This window comes from Solenopsis invicta, chromosome 12 (assembly GCF_016802725.1).
Source record: "Solenopsis invicta isolate M01_SB chromosome 12, UNIL_Sinv_3.0, whole genome shotgun sequence".
Lineage (NCBI taxonomy): Eukaryota > Metazoa > Arthropoda > Insecta > Hymenoptera > Formicidae > Solenopsis > Solenopsis invicta.
Window position 1 is genome coordinate 16,274,391 of NC_052675.1, and position 6,000 is coordinate 16,280,390.

Consider the following 6,000-nt stretch of genomic DNA (forward strand, 5'->3'; position numbering starts at 1 on the left):
ATTAAATGGAAAATCTTATTTAATCATTAATCAGTAGTACACAGTTGATGTTTTTTTATTATATGCAATGGTCTTGATAATTTCACGAGCAGGAAACTCTTATAACAACGAATTATATCAAATGTCATTTATCGTATGTCGTATAATTTGTTGCTGTGAGAATTACACCGAATGTTTACCGTGCGAATATTACGACAAATTAAACTCACCAATTTTATTTGTGCCAGCGTATGACCGATTGAGCATTACTAACGTATCACGCATCTGATTCAGATGGCGTAAATTCTTCGAGACGCATTATTTATTCGTGATAATTCATTTGTAGTTTTCAATATTAATAATACAAATTCGAAAATTCTTTTCGCTCCTAATTAATCCAAGCGACAAATGTTCCATATAAATTAACATTGTAAAAACAATATACTTATATATCAGAATTATATAAATTTACCTTCATACGGTAAGACGTATAAGATCAACACATGATATCATAATCATGCCATGATGGAAACTGTCTTACCGCATTTGTATATATACACATTATAACGTGTTATAAAAGCTTTTCGATTTAATTTAAAGATAATTTCCCCTTTGTCAGTCAACCGCGCGACCGATATTTAAGTTCGAGCACAAGCGAAATGGAACAAGCATTTAATTCAGCGACTTGATATTTTTGAATAATATTAAAAAAGGAATTTTTTGGTACAAAATTTACAAGAGCATCCAATTTTTTAAAATCACTTCTTTTGTAAACCAACCGCGCGACTCTTACAAATTTATAATTTTAAAATTCAGGGAATTTTATAACTCACCGGACCGATGCGCAGCAGCGGAGTTGTAACACAGCTACATTAATCTGTAAAGTACATATAAACCCAAATTAGAATTGCATCCACAATAATACATACTTCAAAAAATATTAAAAAAGTTATGAAAAAATTTACTTCAAGGAAGTTGAAAAATCTCTCTTAATTTATTTATAACTTTTTTTTTAAGAGATGTTATTTCTTAAAACTTTATACACATCTTATGAGTAACATTAGGAAAATATCTAAAAAGTTTCAAAAAATAATTCCTTTTAAAACGTAGTTATAAAAAAATTAAAAATTAAGAACTAAGTAGGGGTAATGTAAGAAATAATCTTACCCACAGGGTTGCTCCGCCGTTGCCCGATGCTCCTCCCGAGCCTTGGCCTCCTCTCAGGTTAATGCACGACACAACACTCGCGAGATCAATTACGATTGCACGCTAATTAGCAAAGCAACGCGCGACACTTTGTTGACAAAATTCCCGGCGAAGCGACATCATCACGTAACGAAATACGCGGACACACGACCACGCGAGGATGCGATCCACATCGATATTCCATCGGAACATTTCACCGTCGCGTCGCACACGAAACCTCGAAAATATCTGTGAATACAAAAAAAATTTGTTCGACCTCGATGATAACAGCGAGCTGAGCTGCGACGTGTTGACCGGGTGGAGTTTGCAGCAATTCGCGCGGGCCGAATTAACATTGACCGTCCCGCAAGAACAACAACGCGTGCGTCTTCGAGCGACTTCGCTGTCTCGTCCGAACGTTTATCTTATTGTTACTCTCGAAAACTCGTACGTGCAAAGAAAACTTCATCGACATCGATGACGTCACGCGAGGGAGTACGCGTACGATCCGTGTGAACGTTGCGGCGAGAGAGGCTCGCCCGCTAACTTCATGCATCTTGCAAGATGGAAGGGGGGAAAAGAGAGAGAAAGAGAGTAGATCACCGTTTCGTCCAAGCGTTTCACTGTACATATTGTTATACCCAAGAAGTCAGATATACAAAACGAATCCGCTCGACATCGACGATGATACGCGAAGGGACAGGCGTAAGTACGAATGCCGCGAAACGTCGCCCGCCGCACGGCGAAGAGTCAGCACACACGTCTCAGGACGATCGTCACACAACACTCATTCCACTCCACACTGCACATTAACACTCGAACTGTATGTACCGAGAAACACACGGCGAGAGCGGAGCACGCGCTATGCAGTCCGTGCCAGCCGGTCGCCGTAACCGAACTGCGTAGCAGGTATAGTCGTTGCGTCGCGTCGCCGCCATGTCGCCGCGGCTAGCCCGTCGACTGCGTACTTGCACGCCACAGATTTCCACGAATTTAACTATCTCTCGCGAAATGCGCGTATCGCGGCGACTCCTCGTCGCACTTCTATCACACGTGTGTCGGAATCGAGCTACCTGCGACTGTACTTACAGCGAGGAAACGCGTCGCGACGGCCGTCGACACGGGACCGATTAGCCGCACGTTCGTTACACCGCCGGCCGCCACTCCACTGACTCCACTCCGCTACTGCTGTCAGTGGCGTCCTCTATTAGCGGAATGCGGAATGCCGAATCTGCGCTTTCCTGAAAAGTGCATACGTTACCGATCGTAACGCTTCGGAATTATTTAAAGCAAATTCGGCATGTCGCATTCCGTTAATAGGGGGCGCCACTGACAGCGGTAGTGGACTAGTGGAGTGGAGTCAGTGGAGTGGTGGCCGACGGTGTAATGGACGTGCAGCTTAATCGGTCTCGTGTCGATGGTCGTCGCGACGCGTTTCCTCGCTGTAAGTACAGTCGCAGGTAGCTCGATTTCGACACACGTGTGGTAGGAGTGCGACGAGGAGTCGCCGCGATACGCGTATTTCGCGAGAGATAGTTAAATTCGCGGAAATCTGTCGCGAGCAAGTACGCAGTCGACGGGCTAGCCGCGGCGACATGGCGGCGACGCGACGCAACGACTATACCTGCTACGCAGTTCGGTTACGGCGGCCGGCCGGCACGGACTGCGCAGCGCGTGCTCCGCTCTCGCCGTGTGTTTCTCGGTACATACAGTTCGAGTGTTAATGTGCAGTGTGGAGTGGAATGAGTGTTGTGTGACGATCGTCCTGAGACGTGTGTGCCGACTCTTCGCCGTGCGACGGGCGACGTTTCGCGGCATTCGTACACACGCCTGTCCCTTCGCGTGTCATCGTCGATGTCGAGCGGATTCGTTTTGTATATCTGACTTCTTGGGTATAACAATATGTACCGTGAAGCGCTTGGACGAAACGGCGATCTTTCTCTCTGTCTCTATTCTCCCCCTCTCTCTTGCAAGATGCATGAAGTTAGCGGGCGAGCCTCTCTCGCCGCAACGTTCACACGGATCGTACGCGTACTCCCTCGCGTGACGTCATCGATGTCGATGGAGTTTCTTTGCACGTACGAGTTTTCGAGAGTAACAATAAGATAAACATTCGGACGAGACAGCGAAGTCGCTCGAAGACGCGCGTGTTGTTGTTCTTGCGGGACGGTCGAGGTTAATTCGGCCCGCGCGTATTGCTGCAAACACCGCCCGGTCAACACGTCGCAGCCCCGCTCGCTGTTATCATCGAGGTCGAACAAATTTTTTTTGTATTCACAGATATTTTCGAGTTTTCGTGTGCGACGCGACGGTGAAATGTTCCGATGGAATATCGATGTGGATCGCATCCTCGCGTGGTCGTGTGTCCGCGTGTTTCGTTACGTGATGATGTCGCTTCGCCGGAAATTCCGTCAACAAAGTGTCGCGCGTTGCTTTGCTAATTAGCGCGCAATCGTAATTGATCTCGTGAGTGTTGTGTCGTGCATTAACCTGAGAGGAGGCCGAGGCTCGGGAGGAGCATCGGGCAACGGCGGAGCAACCCTGTGGGTAAGATTATTTCTTACATTACTCCTACTTAGTTTTTAATTTTTTTATAACTACGTTCCAAGAGGGATTATTTTTTGAAACTTTCTAGGTATTTTCCTAATGTTACTCATAAGGTGTGTATAAAGTTTCAAGAAATAACACCTCTTTGAAAAAAGTTATAATTAAATTAATTTTGAAGAGAGATTTTTCAACTTCTTCGAAGTGAATTTTTTCATAACTTTTTTAATATTTTTTGAAGTATTATTTTGGATGCAATTCTAATTTGGATTTATATGTACTTTACAGATTAATGTAGCTGTGTTACAACTCCGCTGCTGCGCATCGGTCTGGTGAGTTATAAAATTTCTTTAATTTTACAATAATGAATTCGTAAGAATCGCACGGTTGGTTTACAAGAGGACAAGTAATTTTAGAAAATTAGGTGTTCGCAAAAATTTTGTATCAAAAAAATTCCTTTTTTAATGTCATTTAAAGATACGAAATCGATGAATTAAATTCGTTTAACTAGTATTCAATTTTGAAAATAATCTCTCTCTTGTCAGTCAACGTTTAAAAGATAATTAAACAGTTTTTTATTTCACGTGCTATTCTACTTTTATCAGATGCTTATTTATTGTTATTAGATAGGCTACGTTTTGTTTAATATCCATGATATTTATTGAAAATAATTTATTGAAAAGAAAATTATATCAATAATTAACAACGTTAATAATTAATTGATGTTCGTCATTTAAATATTTTTGATTCCAAGATTGATGGTTACGAACATTTACCTAAAGTCGATGATCTTTAATCATACATCTCGTCGGTGTATGTGCTTACATATGGTACAAGTGCAGGAAAGGTACGGCAGTATAGTGGTTAATGAATATGGCGATAGAGGGCACTGTAATCTCTTTTGTTCATAAAATAATTTTTTAATACTGTAAGTTTACTTTAATTTTTATCTAATATGAAAAATAGACAGTGTCACTTATTTCTTTGTAATAGTTAATACAACACAATACATTATATTGAAATAAAGTTTATAACATGTTGTTCAGGTAAGATGAGCATAAATCCAATATCTTTTTTTTTATTTTTTTAATAAAAAAAAACAGAATTTTATACTGCCTTTGTCTCTTCTGGACAATGCCGTGAGAGCACATACCACTCAAAAATATTTTGTAGATTGAAAAATTCCTAATTTTCAAGTAAAGGAAGCTGAGTAATAAATTAAAAAGATATTAAAATATATTTTTTATTTACTAATGAGTTTTTCTTACTTGAAAATCCTTTCATTTGAAAACTAAGAATCTACAAAATATTTTTTAACGCTATTGTGTGTATATGTATGCACACACGCCATTAAATTGTTTACACGAATGCAGTCGCTGCAAAGATTAGGAGAAATAAACAGAAAGAATTATACTTATCCTTCTTTAATTGTTCTCATATGAAGCATGATAGCGATCGTTGTCGAATATCTGTATTACGTGTGTAATGTTCTATCTAGATAAAATACTTTGAGACCCATATTCAGAACAGGCTTATAAAGATGTTAGTGTGCTCCTTTATCATTCCATCTTTATTTATTAGACATAAAACAAGCATAGAGTGACAAAAAAGCGCATAAATAATGCATCTTTATAATTGGGATTTTTTGACGAAATTAAGAGGCAAGAATTAATTAATTAATTAATTAATTAATTAGTTTTTTATTTATGCATAGAATTACATTATTCATAACGATAAATATTACAATAAATTGAAAATAATACAGAGTTTTTACTAATAAACAATGAATTTTGACTAATTTGTAACTATAAATTGCGAATTGCGAATCACGCATTGTTTCGTGCGAACTTAGCAGACACTCGCTGTTCGTGAATTTTATACCTAATTACATGTATACCCAACATTACGAATTATATATAGCTTTAGAATTATGCGTACATTTTAATATCATAAAAATAATAGTAACAAAATAATTACTAGACTAATAAAATGTACAATTGATAAGATACGATACTTATTCCAAAATTACGTCGATCGCCATCTTTTTTCACAATTTTCCTAAAATCTCTGACTCGCCTTCGGGAAGTCGAGTAACTTACGTCGTCCTAAGACGTGTCTAACACGGTGGAGGAAGTAAAGGGACACGCGTGGCGCGTGTGTGCGCGGTACACGTGCGTTCCGCGCGCGTGCTTGAATATTGCGACGAGAGGGGAGGGAGGGTGAATAACGAGAAGAGAGAAAGAAAGTGTAAGAGACGGACGGGGGAAAGAAGGAAGAAAGAAATGCGCAGGC